Below are 17853 nucleotides of genomic sequence, written 5' to 3' on the forward strand. Positions count from 1 at the left end.
GCTGTGTAAAATAACATAACAATTGTCTCAAATACAGGAAAAAAGAAATACTCCTACGCCATCATTAGCCGTTTTTACTTATTGCCATCTTTAAAAAAAATGTTGCCCATTTTTTTCGAATTGTGGTGATCATGTCGATGTCCAACGGTGTGTCATTAGCAAACCACTACAAGTATTCATAATTGTAAGCTAGTACTGCAAATATAAAAATTCAGTTCCAATTGCACTGAAGTTTATGCATACCATGGACCAGTCACTCTTTATGTCGCTGGCTATGATGTTCCAGATCCAATGCATTACATAATATCCACATTCATAACAGCCGGTTTGAACGTGACTCTACATATGGAAAACATTTGAACATCGTATACATTACATAATTTCATGACTTACCTAGACAACAATAACGCATGGTACATAGCTGACTAACCTTTACTTCAATCCACTTAGGTGCAACTGCCTTAGTTTCAGGAGACAAGGTCGTCTTCAATTTCGTCATTACACTGCTTTTAAAAAACCACATCAACACATATACAACATGTCAATCAATAATGCCCATTAAAGAAGGCTTGTAAAAATTTATATGGTATGAGATAACCTATTAATTGTAGCTTTGATATGCATATCAGGTTTCCTACGCAAGGAACAGAACCAAACAACAACATGTTGCCTAGGACACAAAACTACGAGTTGCCAATGTGCCCTGCATGTGATGCACATTAGATACGTATACACCCAAACATCATTTGAAGTATGTTTGTTAAATAACACTTACTGATGGAAGTAAGGTCCAATGTACACCTCTCGGTCAGATTCCTTAAGCCATCTTAGAAGATATTGTTCGCATTCGCTGCGTCTTTCCTTTGAACAAACCAACGACTGTGGCTCAAGGAATGCATACATGAAACCTTGACTGAATATCTGACTCCACTCATGAATATACCTATTCACATGATTTGAAAGTATTGTAGTGGATCATGATATAGAATGAATGACGAATAAATAAATGAAGGATTTGACTTACATTAACCATAATTGTATGACAGATATGTTCAGACTTTTGTCTCCTGCTATTATTTCACTAACATCTGAATATGTAATGAATATCGATGCAGATGCATCTACAATTCCAAGAAAGCTCCCATCAAAGTTGATTTCAAGTGGGTTGTCGTAAATATCGAAACTATACTTTATCAATCCACGCAACGGATCATCTGCGTCCACATTAGTCGGCTTCGGCACATGTGCATCCTCGTTGTGTGGAATACTTTGTGGAACCTACATGGTTAATGAAAGTGGGTGAGTATTTGTACTGTAATGTCTCAATGTTTTACTTTATGTATGTCAAATCAAACATGTTACCTCATCTAATACAGCTTTCACAAGGTGTGTGGGCCAAGCTACAAATGTATCGACGGCCTGCTTCACATATTGTATTTCTGACGTGGCATAGGGGACCTCAGCCTCAGGATCAATAACTGTTTCTACACTTACCCTGACAACATCATCTGCATATGCCACTGTGTGTATGACTGAATCCCCCTCCATTATTTTCCCCATGGCCACCAACCTTAAATGAACCATAAACAAAGCAAAAATTAATGCATATAAAACAGAAACTAAACGATGAACAAAACACAAACCAAACCCAACAATTACAGCTGCAAGAAAAAACAAAAGTCCGATTAAATTGTAAGTAAGGTAATATTTCTACAAACCTTGTTGTACCATCCTTAAGCTGCACATACAGTCCCATCAATGGTATGGCATCAGCATGATGTTCTTGTGAAGCCTGGACATTGGTAACAACATTACTTCCCTGTGTGCTGACACGCGCAGCTACTTGTTGTATGTCCGGCTGAATTTGGAGTAGCTCTGGGGATCCTTTATTTGACAACTCTTTTTTAATAGCCTCTTTCAATGCATTGGTCATTATTTCCAAGCTCCTCTTATTTTCCTCTTCTAGCTGAGTCCTCAATTCTTCCTTAATTTGAGTCCTCAATTCTTCCCTAATCTGCCCAGTCATGTCTTCCCTAAGCCTTGCAACAACTTCATCTAGTTGTTGTTGGCTGATGGATGTGGATGAGCTGCTGCATGTCCTTGATGCCCTTCCGTAGTACTGAGTAATAGTGACACCTGAGCCTGCTGCCCGAACGCGACCCCCATGCTCAGGTCGGCCAATCGCAGTGTTCAGAATGTCTTGCCGACCATGGGGTACAAACGAGCCCTGCGTTACCTGCTCTTCTAAGGAGTCCTACACAAAACAAGTGACACAAAAATACACCACGTGCAGTCATTGTTCTACTCAAAATACTTAAACATATGAACATTGCAACATATTGGTGAACCTACTATTTTATCTGCAATTTCCTGTGCGGACTCAGATGTCATATTGCCAACAGCCCTGGTCCGAGCAACCTTCCACTTAACATGTCTTTTTATTGGAGATGGGGGTTCATCAAGGCTTGCTGCATTTTCACTCAACAATGCTTCCTCTTGTATCCTTTTTCGTTTCTGGTCTAACAATTTCTTCTCCAGCAAATCATATCCCCCACGTGAAAGTACGTGGGGGCAGTCATTGTGTTTTTGAATTGATTGTGCTCGTTTCCTAATACCCTGTAATGTGACATACATAATTGCGGAGATTTTTTCCAAATTTAAATAATCAAATTGGTAAACAAATATTCATTTTAAGTTACCATAAACAGATTCAACTAACCTCCCAGTTAGGTGTGAGCCGGGTTTCTTCAAATTGTTTCCATGCTTCAGGATCTAGTCCATATTTTGTCACAACATCCTGTGTTTGTTGACCTTCACTCTTAGCAAACACAAATTTGCTAGTCAATGTGGACTTAAATTGCCGCCATCTCGTCGCTACTGTTGACATAACCTTCGTCTTCACCTTCGTAGCTTCTCCGATATCAAACTTTGCCTACATAAATACATTAGTCAAAATAAAGGGTTAAAGGCAGCCAGATGTATATCATTATACAATACTAGCAATTAACAAGTAGTCAATGATAATGTTCTGCCACAATACACCCAGTAAAGCAAAAGCATGCAATCAGCATATAATGTAAGTTTAGCATGCAATGACAGCCTTCAAATTTAACATCCAAATTGAAGAAATAATAAATGTAATAAAAAATTTTGTTAAACTGATAACAGTTATTGCCTTAAAGTATGAATTCCTATCAAAACTTGTTTTCATGGTTTGTTAAGAACATGGTTCAGCCTTCGCAGAAACTGTCAAAACTTTAGCCAATATGATATATGACAAATGACTAGGAAGAAAATTTATCTTTTTTAATGTCTGATTTACAAGCGATTAGCACGGCAAGACCGACGAACATCAACGGATTTTATACCTACATTCATATCTAACTTTCCCATTTGAAGATCGTGCTTTTTAAAACAAGTCCGCTTATTAGGCAGCGAAACAAAAATATCATTCAAGTCATACACCATGTACTCAAATAGCAAGTAAATAGATGATTCAACAACATATTGTCCAACACTTTAACTCTATATGATATAAATGTATGAAGCTGTAATAAATGAAAATATCATTTGCAAGGGATGAAAGAATGTTGACAAGAGTAAGAGCCAAAAGAAATAACAAAATTTTTCAAAGCTTAATCGTAAAAGTCAAAGCTAAACAAGATTCAACCAATTTAGACTCCAATTAACTCTTATTTCTATTAATTTGAACATAAATTGAACAAGTAATGGTATATGTAAACTGAAATTGTCATAACAGAATTTGTCTTTTGTCATTTCAGACTATCAGCAACTCGTTATTGTTGTTCCCTAATTACTAGCACCAAATCCTTGCAGCATTTCCATTTCATTGACACGAGTGCAGGGCTTCAGACCTTCAAACCAAGTCTTTTAGGTACGTGGGACTGACAATCCTCTTTTTAGTTTTACTCACTAATTGCACCTCTTTGTTTGGTTGGTGTACCCCTGTTGTTGATACTGTAGCATCTTCTTGTTGACTTGCTATGTTATCCCCTGTATTTCATGAGCAGTCACTTGCCATATTCTATAGTTAGTTTTAATGATTGACTGCATTATAAAAAACTAGAAAGCAACTGTGTGTCTTTGAAAAGGAGATGAATTAATGAATACATTGTGATCTTGTTTCAATTCTTTTGTGGACATATTGTAGTAGAGGTGTTCAATAGTCTACTAATATTGCACAAACTGGTTTAAGTCAGCATGCTTAAATTTGCCCTGGGGTTTGTATGTGGTGTGGTGGATCGGCTGGTTTTATGTATTCAATTGGTGGGTCCTAGGCTTTTTTGCTTACTCTGAGTTTCATTTACCAAATTAGTGCATTGCATATAGTTTGATCCATATGTAGCTTTTCTAAAGTGGCTAAATAAATCTAATTTTATCTTTGATTCTGTTGTAATGTGTGTTAATTTGGTATTTCCAGCTGATGGTGGCATAATATTGTTTCAGCATATTAAATAATTGTAGACAGAAATTATTGAAAGATATGAATGAATTGGGATATGTTGCCCTTGGGGAAAATGATTTGAAAAGGAAACTTTACAAACTACTATACTAATGGAAAATCAAAAAATTTGAACCATAACAGGGCATAACAGGGTATCTAACAATACACCCAAGCACATCGGGGCTGTACTTAAATTTGCTTCAAACCCACCCAACTTCAGAATTATTAAAATCCATACAATATAAAGCGCTTTACAGTTATTCCTATTTATATGCAGTTGCTGGTCTACAATTCATAACCAAAACCCATCCTTAATGGGCTTAATTAGTTGCAGGTGCAGTCTCCTTCTTTTCCTACATGACGAACTAATGCCACTAAGTAACTAACTATTCCACTATGGGTTATCTAACAGAATATCACTATGGTCTGTATCTAAACAAATCTCTACTAATGTGTGCACTACCAAACTAATTGCATTACATTTCTGTCTATCTAGAATAGCATCCTAGATATGAAAATAGATAATACTAGACATAGCACTGGCAGAACATAAAAAAAAAACAGATATATTGAATAATATCACAATAAAGCACCCATATATATGTTGATATCCTCTACAATAATATCATTGCAGCCCAGGTCTAATTCTTAATTATGCATTAATGATTGTATGTTCATACACATAAATACATATCACGGTATTATATAACTGCAGGCACATGTTAAAAAATTGTCTTATTATAAATTTATTAATATTTATAAAAGTAAGTTTTTTTTTTTTTTAAATGCAAAGATAATTTATATTACTAAAAAAGTACCAGAGGTACTACAACATAAAAAGTAAGGGATCCTGTACAAGCAGGAACAAAAACAAACAAAAAACAACAAGCCCCCACCCTGCCCTACAATGAAAACATTAATTAAATACTAGACGCATTGCTGAAGACCACCACTGGAAAGGAACCTTGAAGTCCCTTTCCCAACCCCACAGCCAAGTCCACATGAGAAAAAGAGTTGAATCAGCCAGCTTAGAGATATCGAAGGGTTGATTATGAAAAATCAACTCATTTCTGAACTTCCAGATTGTATTTGTAACTGCTATCCACCACATCTTCCATCTTCTATTAGACCTCTTTGATCCTGCTAAAGGATGATGCTGGAGGAAGTTATCGATGGGCCTACAATGGATGACCCTATCTTCCTTCACCCAATAAAAGAAATCCCACCAGAGAGGCAAAACCTTAGCACATGAGAAGAACAAATGAGAAGCGGATTCAGGTTGGCTATGCCAGAAGGGACAAAGGCCATTGTCAATGAGGATTTGTCTCTTAATTAAATTGTCCTTAGTAGGGAGTCTATCCCATAACAATCTCCAAGCAAAAGTTAAGGCTTTAGGAGGAATTTTAATCTCCCAAAGTTGCTGAAAACCCAGGTGCTGGCCTTCATAAAATTGCTCAGATTTGATAACTTGATATGCAGTTTTAGTAGATAAATTCCCATTAGGTTCAGCTCTCCATGTCCATGTGTCCTGCAGATTGATGTTAAGCTTAATTGCTGATATTTGATCAATAAATTTTGAAGCTGTCTCCATCTCATTATGAAATACATGTCTTCTCCAAGAAAGGTTCCAGACCCACTCATTTTCAGAGCAAAACCCCACGTCTCCCAGCCTACAAAGTCTTTGGGAAGAAATTCTGAAAAGTTCAGGGAATTGGTCTTTTAAGGGAGTCCCCTCATCAGCCCAAGGATCTTCCCAAAAGAGGAACTGATCTCCCCTACCCACCTTCCAGCAAATTTGGTTAAGAGGAGGATTCATACTCTGGTGTTGGATGATGGCTCTTAGGTCATCCCACCAAGTAGAAAAATAGTGCTTTTTAGGCCCTTGATCTAATCCCCTCCAACCATGGTATTTGGAGACCAAAATCCTGTTCCAAAGCTGATGATGCTAGTGGAACAACATCCATTTCCATTTGAATAAGAGAGACTTGTTTAGTTGTTATTCGTTATGGTTCGAGTAATAATAACGATAACAATTCAGCCTGAATTGTTTGATATTGATTTTCTTTCTTGCAGAAAACAAAGAGGGGAACGAGCAACAATTTGAAGGTTGTACATTCAGGAACTAAAGAATTCAAAATAGCTAGTAATAAGAGGGATTTGTTTTTGGGATTTTCTGAGCACCAAGAGGGGCTACGCAAGAAGCTTGCACTTGAGGAGGGAAGCATATTTGCAGCTAATGAACAACTTTCTTAACTATTTGTCGTGCAGATTTGACTGTTTATTTTGCTAATATGTAAATATAAATAGTATAAGGCTATGGCTTATGGACATGGTCTTTTTTACCCCTAACAATCTTAGAAGTAAATATAGACCATGTTTTACGCCATAGCCTTATACTATTGTGATTTACATATTAACAAAAAGAAACAGCAAAAGTCTGAAAGGACAAATAGTTAACAAAGTTGTTCATTAGCTGCAAATTTCCTTCCCTCCTCAAGTGCAAGCTTCTTGCGTAGCCCCTCTTAATGCTCAGTAAATCCCAAAAACAAATCCCTCTTATTACTAGCTATTTTGAATTCTTTAGTTCCTGAATGTACAACCTTCAAATTGTTGCTCGTTCCCCTCTTTGTTTTCTGCAAAAAATCAAATCAAAATCAAACAGGTTTTTCCAGCAGAAATCATAAGGGCTTTCAACAAGGAACTACTTGGAAAATGGAGGTGGGATATGCTTCAGCAAAGTAACAAGTTATGGTCCAAGATACTGCATTCCAAGTATGGTGGATGGAGATCATTGGTGGAAGGCAGTAGAAGGAATAATGAGTCAGGTTGGTGGAAAGACTTAATGGAGGTTACACATGACCAACAGATGAATTCTATCCTCCAAGATGGCACTACTTGGAGGGTGGGATGCGGGGATAAAATAAAATTATGGGAGGACTCATGGGCTGGACACGGAAAGGCTCAAAAGATAAAATAAAATTCTGGGAGATCAAAAAATTTTGGGATATCATGAGCCCAGAGTTTAGAAGATTTGTAGATGAGTTCTATGTCAATGGCAGCTTTCCTAATGGAAGTAATGCTTCCTTTGTGGCATTGATTCCTAAAATGAATCATCCTCAGTCCTTCAATGATTATAGGCCTATATCCTTGATAGGTTGTATGTATAAAATTATAGCCAGTTTTTGTTGACGAAGGAACCTATCAACATTTTACAGTATGCTGATGATACTGTTTTTGTTGGAGAGGCTGTGTGGGACAACATTCTTGTTATTAAGGCCTTATTAAGAGGATATGAACTAGTTTCTGGTTTAAAGATTAATTTTGCTAAAAGTCAGTTTGGGATTATTGGTGGTGGTGTCAATTGGGCTTTGGAAGCAGCTAACACCCTGCACTGCCGGCAGCTGGAGTATCCTTTCCTCTATCTTGGCATACCCATTGGGGATAATCCCTCAAGTCAGCTGGTGTGGGATCCTATTGTCACTAAATTCACATCAAGATTAGCCAAATGGGCTCAGAAAATTATATCCATGGCGGGGAAGATTACTCTGATAAATTCTGTCCTCAATGCCCTCCCAATTTATCTCCTTTCTTTCTTTAAAATACCTCAAAAGGTTGTCAAAAAGCTGATATCCCTTCAAAGGAATTTTCTGTGGGGTGGAGACATTGATCATAAAAAAAATCCCTTGGGTGAAATGGGATGATATTTGTTTGCCTAAGTCTGATGGGGGACTGGGGATAAAGGATATCTCCAAATTCAACTTAGCTTTGTTGGGTAGATGGTTATGGGCTTTTGCATCTGATCAGCATCAGCTATGGGTTAGAGTTTTAACCTCTAAATATGGTGGCTGGTCAGAATTTCAATATAATAGAGACAGAAGGGCCTATTCTCATTGGTGGAGAGACATTAGAAGCTTGTATCATCAGTTGGACTGCAGTATTTTTAAAGAGAACTTGTCTTGGAAGGTTGGGTGTGGGGAAAATATCAAATTCTGGTCTGACAATTGGCTAGGGGAACAATACACCCTACAGCAGAAGTACAACCAGCTTTTTCTCATAAGTAGACAACAAAAGGCTCTCATGTCACAAATGGGCCATTTTAACAATAATAGCTAGTGCTGGGACTTGAGGTGGAGGAGGAACCTATTTGATCATGAAAGTCAAATGGCTGTTCAGTTTTTGGAGGAGATCAGCAATGTGCCTATTCAAAGCCAGGTCAAGGATAATATGATATGGTTGCCTGAACCTAATGGACAGTACACCACTAGGTCAGCTTATAGTTTATGTATGAATACCAGCTCAGTAAATTCTGAAGACAAGATCTTTAAGACAATTTGGCAGCTGCATATTCCCCCTCGGGCAGTCATTTTCTGTTGGAGACTTCTGAAGAATAGACTCCCTACGAAGGTCAACCTCTTAAGAAGAAATGTTTTTACTCAGGCAACCACGTGCTCCTTATGTGATTGTGTGCAAGAAGATGCAGCTCATTTGTTCTTTAACTGTAAAAAGACAATTGGACTGTGGTGGGAATCTCTGAGCTGGGTTCGGGGAGCAGGTCCACTTTCCATTAATCCTGTTCACCACTTCTATCAATTCTGTGATGGGTTTGGGACAAATGTGAATTATACTACAAGGTGTGGGTGGTGGATTGCCTTAACGTGCTCTATATGGCAGCATAGGAATCAACTGATTTTCCAAGGAAAACCTTTTGATCCTTGTAAAGTCATGGACTATGCTATTTATCTAGCTTGGTCTTGGATAAAGGCTAAGGATAAAGATTTTAGTACTAGTTTCAACCATTGGTCCTCTAATATATCCACTTTCGTTGCTTAGTGGGGGTGGATCTGGTTGCTGGTTGGCTGTTTGTTGTTGTTTTTTGGAGGGTAGCACCTTGGTGCTTTGTAATCTCTTTTTCTGGTACCACTGGTACTGGTCATCTTATTAATAATATATATATATTTTCAGCCTTCCAAAAAAAAAAAAAGAGTTAATTGACAAGCTTTGTTCTGTCCCTTCCCCTCACTTGCAACTGTAGCTTTTTTTTGGATGTTGCAGGTTTTGAACTAAAGACTTGAGGCTTGTGACATTTAATTAAACAACGAAATAACTAAAGACTTGCAAGTGTAATATAAATCTTCATCTATTTTATGTTAAAGTTGTTGACAATGTGCATGCCACAATAAACAAGGAAATAACTTCTGCCTGCTGGTACAAACCTTAACAATATTTTGGTTTTTTATTTCCCATTTTCCTGAATAATTATCATCTTCTGTACAGTTTATTTGTGACCTTCAAAGATTTGTATAAAAAACCGTGAAAACAACCAAGTTCATGTCACATTTTAATATTTCTTTGCGAAAACACAGAGTGAAAGCAGGAAATCTGGTAGGAAATATTTAACGTTTAACGTTGCCTTGAAATTGAAATATGGCAAAAGAGTAAAAGGTAAGAAGTGATACCTTAAATTTGACACTATTGCATAATGTCAAGGATTGTACCAGTGATTGAGGATTGATGTGGGGCAAAAATGCCTTTAGAGATTAGCATTAGAAGGTGCTATTCTTCCTTCCCAGACTTATCTCAACATGTTCCACCGCTAGTAGTGGATGTTTGGACCACTATAAAACACACACAAGTACACCCATTTTACTATCCACTTATTTCCCAATTCAACCATTTGTCACTCTTTATCTTTTTCATTTCATGAATCAATTCCTACATTACTCAATCAATACTGATCCATCTTCCACGTATAAAGAACACTTTACAGAAACATTTACCTTATTCAAATAAAATTACTTGCGTAAATTCTGCTTATATAAACAAAATTAGTTAATAATAGACTGTCTACTACTACTGTTCAAGAAAGCAAATCAAAGTTGCTGATATTTTAGCAAAACAGTGTCTACTACTACTGTTTTAGAATTTTTGACATTGTTCCTTATTTCATTGGTATTACATAATTAGCATATACATGTTTCATCCACGTGGTTTAGTTATCAATTTAAATTTGTGAAGTTATTATACACATGATTTGTTATGTTCTGTATCTTTGATCTGCCAATATTTGTTCTCTACCTCATCTAAGTAACTAATATTCATATTTAAAATAAAAACTGCCCTTGTGTCGTTCTTTACAAATATGGGAGTCTACGATATCAAATCAACTATTCAAATAAAGGACAAGTCATTTAAAATAAAGGGCAGCAAACACGTGTAGAGATTATAAAGGACAAATATTTGATATATGCACAAATATGTTTTTAACAGAAAAATTGATGGGTAATTCAAATATACTATTTGGTATGAAGGACTTACTAGAATGTCATTCCACACTATGTCTTTTAGCGTTTCAGGTACGTCTTTCCAATTATTGTGGATAATGGGAACCTTTTCTCGCGCCACTATGCCTAGGTAGCTGTGGAACTTTTCACGCATCGGTCCCGATGCTCTCCCGGTAGCGGGATCCACATAAACTGCCGGTCTGGGCTGATCCACGGTTCTTAATGTCAATGTTCTCAACCGTGTCGTTGTTCTACTCCTCTTGGAAGTCGCCTCTGATTGACCATCGGACTGCGGGGGAGACGTCGGATCTGTGGCCATGATCCTGTAAAAAAAATACACAATTAATATTAATCTTCAGATTTACAAATTAACCACAGCAAAGGCGTACTAGTAAAATAATCATTATATTTACACATTAAACAAAGCAAAGGCGTACTAGTAAAATAATCATTATATTTACACATTAAACAAAGCATTACTTTCGCACTCAGCCTGTAGGAATGTTTTCCCATAGACCTTCATCATGATCTACACGATTTGCATGTCCATCATCCACTTCATCAGCTTCATTCATTGAAGGCAATTGTTTCGAAAAACCAGACATTTGAGCAATGTCAAGGGTTGACTCATCGTTATGGTAATTCATTCCACTTGGTCTTCCTTGCAGAACCACACACAATCTTGAATTACATGGATCTTGTACATAGAAAACTTGTCTGGCTTGTGCTGCCATAATGAAAGGTTCCTCCATATATGCCACCTTACTAAGGTCTACCAAAGTAAATCCCAATGGATCTTGAAACACACCCGTTGTCCCGTTGACCCACTGACACTTAAAAACAGGCACTCTAAATGCTGTATAATCAACCTCCCAAATTTCTTGAATGACACCAAAGTAAGACATGGATGCTCGAATGGGGTTGTTGTCCGATGTACTGCAAAAGTGATCCGAATCAGCATCAACACAGACCCCGCTGTTTTGTACCGAACTTTTATCATCTTGGGACTTTGTGTAGAATGAATAATTGTTAATGTCATACCCCTTCCATGTAGGGACATTCAGATTTGGGCCAATGGCTAACAATGTCAGTCTTCTGGAAACAGTTTTATCAGCAACTATTGTTTGTCTAAACCAATTTATGAAAGTTTTGTTGTGCTCTTGCAATACCCTCATCATGTTCATTTTGGGGTGACTATCTCTAACATGTTTTTTGTGAGCCTCAATGTACGGAAACACCTCTGTTGTGTTGTTTAATATATACAAATGTGCTTGTGACACGTCATGTCTAGTCATTGTCACAACATTGTATCCACGAGTACCCTTTCCGGCTTTTGGCTGCTCATGCCGGGATGCAGGAACACCAACAGGTTTCAATGAGTCAATGTACTGTGAGGCAAACTCAATGCATTCTTCAGCAACGTATCTTTCCACTATTGAGGCCTCTGGTCGATGTCGATTCTTCGTATAACCCTTTAAGACCTTCATGTACCGCTCAACTGGATACATCCATCTAAAATACACAGGACCACAAGACCTTATTTCCCTTACCAGATGAACAACTAAGTGTACCATAATGTCAAAAAATGAAGGAGGGAAAAACATCTCCATTTGACAAAGGACAATGGCAACCTCATCTTCCAAAGCATCCAACTGTTTAGGGTCAATGACCTTCGCACATATAGCATTAAAAATGAAACACAAGCGACTGATTGCAACACGGACCTTCTCAGGCAATGTTCCGCGGATTGCAACAGGCAAAAGTTGTTGCATTAACACATGACAATCATGCGATTTCAAGCCAACCAACTTAAGCTCATTCACAGACACAAGACTCTTGATGTTTGAAGAGTAGCCTTGTGGGACTTTCATATTACGCAAGCATTCACAAAAACTTCTCTTTTCAGCTGTTGACATTGTATAACAGGCTGGGGGCAGATATATCCTGGTACCTTTTGAGATAGGATGCAAAACCTGACGTATACCCATGTCAACCAAGTCTTGACGACACTTGAAACCATCCTTTGTCTTGCCTTTCATGTTTAGGAGGGTCCCAATTAAAGAATCACAAACATTTTTCTCGACATGCATCACGTCTATACAATGCCTAACATGATGATCGGACCAGTACGCAAGATCAAAGAAAATAGACTTCTTTTTCCACATGTTTGAAATGGATGATGGTTTTTTTGGGGACTTGCCGAACATATTTTCGACATCCTTGACCCGCTGATATACTTCATCACCAGTTAATGGAATTGGCGCGGTTTCATGTTCTTGAGTTCCATCGAATGCCTTCTTCAATCGTCGATACGGATGAAACTGTTTGAGAAATCTTCGGTGCCTAGTATAGACAGTCTTCTTTCCATGTTTAAGTTGGCGGAAACTTGTATTTTGCTCACATATAGGACATGCGTGATGTCCTTTGACACTATATCCACTTAAATTTCCGTAGGCTGGAAAGTCATTTATGGTACAAAAAACCATTGCATGCAACTTGAAAGCATGCTGCAAATTTGCGTCCCATACATCAACCCCTTCATCCCACAATTTCCGCAAATCGTCAATTAAAGGTCTTAGATATACGTCGATATCATTACCTGGTTGTCTTGGACCAGCTATCATCATACTCAGCATAACATACTTTCGCTTCATGCACAACCACGGAGGGAGATTATAAATGAACAGCAAAATGGGCCATGAGCTATGGTTAGTAGTTAATGTTCCAAATGGGTTCATTCCGTCTGTTGCAAGACCAAGCCTTAAATTTCTAGGCTCGGCCCCAAAGTCAGGATATAGACGATCAATTTCCTTCCATTGCGGGCTATCTGCAGGATGTCGCATCAATCCATCTGATTTTTTGGTATTTGCATGCCACATAAGGTTTTTTGCATCTTCCCCATTAGCAAACAACCACTTAAACCTTCGTATTATTGGGAGATACCAACACACCTTCGCTGGACGGCGGTTGGCGGCAGATACTAGTACAGTAGAATCTCCGTTGCTCGTTTTGTACCTTGAAACCCCGCACACAGGGCAGTCATGTAGTTCAGCAAATTCACCTCTGTACAAAATGCAGTCATTACAACATGCATGAATTTTTTCGTACTGCATCCCAACTGGACATAAAATCTTCTTTGCTTCGTAGTGATTCTTTGGCAACACGTTATCAGCAGGAAGAATTGTTTTCAACAACATCAGCAACTCACTAAAACTCTTGTCACTCCACCCAAATTGGGCCTTCAAGTTAACTAGAGCTAACACAGCAGACAACTTTGTGAAAGATGTGCAGCCGGAATACAAAGGCATTTTTGAATCAACTTCTATGTTGTCATACAACGCTGCATGTGCCTCTTCAAACCCCTCTTGCCCAAGATCGCGAATCATTTCTTCTATAGGATTTCCACTGGCTGCAGTAACATCGTCAGGCTGTGACATGTCAGCTGTATCGAGGGATTCCCCATGCCATATCCACTTTGTGTAGCTACGAATTATTCCCTCACAAATAAGATGAGTTCTTATGTCATCAATTGTTTGGCGTCTCCCATTTGCACACTTCACACATGGACAAAAAAATTTCCCCCACATAGGTTCCGCTTTACTTTGAGCAAACTGCAAAAACTCTTCAACACCATTCTCGTACTCTTCAGTGATACGTGATGCGTTCATCCAACTTCGATCCATGTTACGCCTTCTATGTAAAACGTTAGTGGCTTAGGGATTACTTGACATGCATCACAAGCATAGAGCACCAATTGCAGTAGAAAACACAGCAGCACTGCACCGTTTGTACAAAACGCTGCATTACAAAACACAATAGCAAGTGCAGTTAGTTGGACCAACAATGCTAACAAGTCAAATGGTGCATGGCTGTTTCAAGGGATTTGGCATTTTTCAACAAAAACTGCAGAAACGACAGCATCGAAATTGAATGACGAAAGTGGTGCAATTCAAATTCAGCTTCATTTTTCAGCTTGGTCTTGGCTAAAAGCTAGGGAGAAAGGATTCAACACTAGCTTTAATCACTGGTCCTCTAATATAAAGGATCACTTTGGTTAATCTATGTGGTTTTGAACTTTTTGGTGAGTTCTTTGGGTTTTATATTTGGGAGGCAGCACCAGAGGTGCTTTGTATTATCTCTTTCAGTACCTCTTGTACTGTTTGTGCTTATCTTATTAATATATTATACAATTTGCCTTCCAAAAAAAAAAAAGCCTTAGGGTGTTTTTTCCCCTTAAGTCTTACATGTAGGGTTTGTTAGCGCTCTTGACACTATTATTGAAAATTTTTGTTGGGTGTTGGGGCAATCCATTACATCTGTTCGAATCATTGTTTGAGGGCAATTATTGTGGCAGAGGTTCCAGAGGTTCTTGGAATGGAGCAAATGATTCTAAACATGAGTATTACAGTCTTGTTTTCAACTTTAAAGAAGCAGTTTTTCGCATAGAAAAATAGATAGAGATACGCCGATTAGATAGCTGTCGAACTTGCAATGGTTCAGGGGCTAAACCAGGGACTACACCATCCGTATGTAGCAGTTGTGGAGGTCAAGACCGGGTTGTCTCATCAACGAGAACTCCATTAGCCATCTTCCAGCGGTCAATGACATGCTCCGCATGCAAGGGGACTGGAGAAATTTGAACAGCTTGCAATACATGTTATGGGGATGGTCGGGTAAGGAAATAAAAGGCGGAGATGAAGAGATTTATTGTAGCCTACTTCAGTACACCTAGTACTGAATTTTATACATAATATATTTGATTTTTCCCGGGAAAAAAAACAACAAAGGAAGGGTAAATGTTGAGACCTCTTCCAAGAGGTGCAGCATACATGTACTTAAGTTATGGGCTGTAGCTGGTCCACAATACCATCCTCTAATTTCATCTTTTGAACCACAATTGTGTTTAAACTATACTTGTACCTATAGTACCTGTGGTACTCTGGTAATTGTATGACATAATAAACATCATACTAGACAGCTCAAAAGAACAATTACACCGCATGAATATCAAGGCATTAAACGCATACATGTTTTCAGGCATCATACATGTTTCTCATTTGTGAAATTTAAAAAACATATTTTAAACTATTACTACAAACAATAAACACACCTGCAAATAATTAAAAGAGTTCTTTGGTGATTCTTTGGTGCCTGATTCAGCCTGAAAAATAATAAGACTTTCGTCAATCAACCGCATATATGACAAACATTTGTGTAATATGTAGAAAATAATTTGCGGCAATCAACTTCATATTATAAAGAATTAAATTGCAAGTGGCTCACTAATGTTTGCTTCTATAATTTCTTCTCAATTGTAAGGTTCTTCCCCAGTTTTAATAACCTTGAATTCAGCACATGGTTGACTTCAAATTTCAGAGGTCTATTTTTGCATGTTTCATATCAGGCCTTGCTGTATATGTATAATTTTTTTTAACAATAAACCTATCCACCACATTTAATGATATGATAAATTGGGAAATACGTAGGGGCACACATGGTTTTCGTAAAATGAAGGACCCCATGATGGCATACTTACTTGAAAAGGAATATGTGTTTGTCTACTTGACAAATATAGATACACTGATAGACCCGCTGAGATATGTTCTAAAGTTAGACTAATGACTTGAATATATGAAAGGACTAATAAAGAATAAACTGAACCAATACCAAAAAAAACTGCAAATATAAACTGTAACTACTAAAAACTAGTCAGACAGGTTTTGATTTTTGTAAATAAAAAGAATTTACTCAGACAACGCCATTTTACAATACTATTTCAAGCGGCTAAATAACACTGTTGTAAATAATGTCATGTGTGAACTTAATTTTGAACGTAATATAATGGTACAAAACTTGTGAATGGAATGTCTATTACTGATAGTGTGTAATGTTATTATATAATTTGAGTATAAGTGAATATCACTTTACTAGTTCAACTACTAATTGTGTAACTTTTATAATTTTTTAGCATTAATGTAATATAAATTACTTAATTTATATCTATAAATTTCATAATAGTGGTTATTCCACTATCTACTATCCTACTATACCAGTTATGGGGTCAAATGCTCTGCATCAGTATTGAGGGTGGTTTTTCATGCCATCATCAATTTACAAGAATATTAATTGATTTAATTGGAGTCTTTGTACATAATTACCTAATACTTAATTTCTTGTTAGAAAAGTACATTGGCCAAGAGTTTACTTTTACTTTTCACCTACTGTTTATAGGGAAGTGGAAAAGCTTCCTACAACTTGTATTTCTGCCTTGATATCTACTAAATTACTAAATTGCCTGGTTTGTACTGTAACTTTTTTTGGGGTTTCAGAAAGAAGTATCCCGTTTGCGTGGTCTAGTTGGTGGAGGAGAAATTCAGGATAATGACATTTTAGTTGTCAACTTCCCAGGTTCTCCTGGATCCTTCAAGTGGAGGGGTGTGCAAGGATCATTCACTCCATTAACCTCTGTTAAAAGATATCTCAGGTTGATATTTATTTGTGTCCAACAAATCATTCAATCTCCCATAACCTTGTTTACTGATAAGCATCTTTCTCTTTTTTGTAGAAAAAAGGACTATGACATTGCCCTTGTTGGGGCCTTTAGAAGGGAAAAGGACAAAGAGATGGAATTACAGGCACTAAGAGATGAAATTCAAGCGTCCATGAAGCTGGTATCTTTGAAAAGCCATATATTTCTTATTGTTTTGTTATCAGTTTTGAATGATTGATTAATGAGGGAGAGAATAAACAAGTTTTGACCTATAAGTAGTTTTTTATAATTATATATGAGAAACACCTATCAATTTAGTTTGTTGTCATAGAGCTCCATTCTAGTATTTTCAATGTTTTAATTTATAATCACTGTTTTTTGTTGATTTATCAATAATGATAATTCTTGATGTTTTTGTGATGAATTAAATGATTGAAAATATGGGATGATTTTAGGTGAGACAAAGAGAAGATGACATACAAAGTTTGAAGATGAGACTACGTTTTCGAGAAGCTGGAATAAAAAGATTACAAACAGTTGCTTCTGAGAAGATCTCAGCTGAGACACACTTGCTAAAAGAAAAAGAGGAGCACTTGAAGGAAATTGAGGTCTTGCGG

The 17853-nt window shown here is 37.3% G+C and overlaps 1 long non-coding RNA gene across 1 annotated transcript; it reads left to right on the plus strand.

The window, feature by feature from the left end:
* The first annotated feature begins 201 nt into the window (after positions 1–201).
* LOC114404617 lies at positions 202–17181 on the plus strand. The gene is made up of 3 exons (XR_003665057.1): positions 202–1299; positions 3783–3895; positions 17076–17181. It is a non-coding gene; the product is annotated as an uncharacterized LOC114404617 (long non-coding RNA).
* Positions 17182–17853: the final 672 nt, after the last annotated feature.

The sequence above is a fragment of the Glycine soja genome, unplaced genomic scaffold (genome assembly GCF_004193775.1).
Source record: "Glycine soja cultivar W05 unplaced genomic scaffold, ASM419377v2 tig00104844_1_pilon, whole genome shotgun sequence".
NCBI lineage: Eukaryota > Viridiplantae > Streptophyta > Magnoliopsida > Fabales > Fabaceae > Glycine > Glycine soja.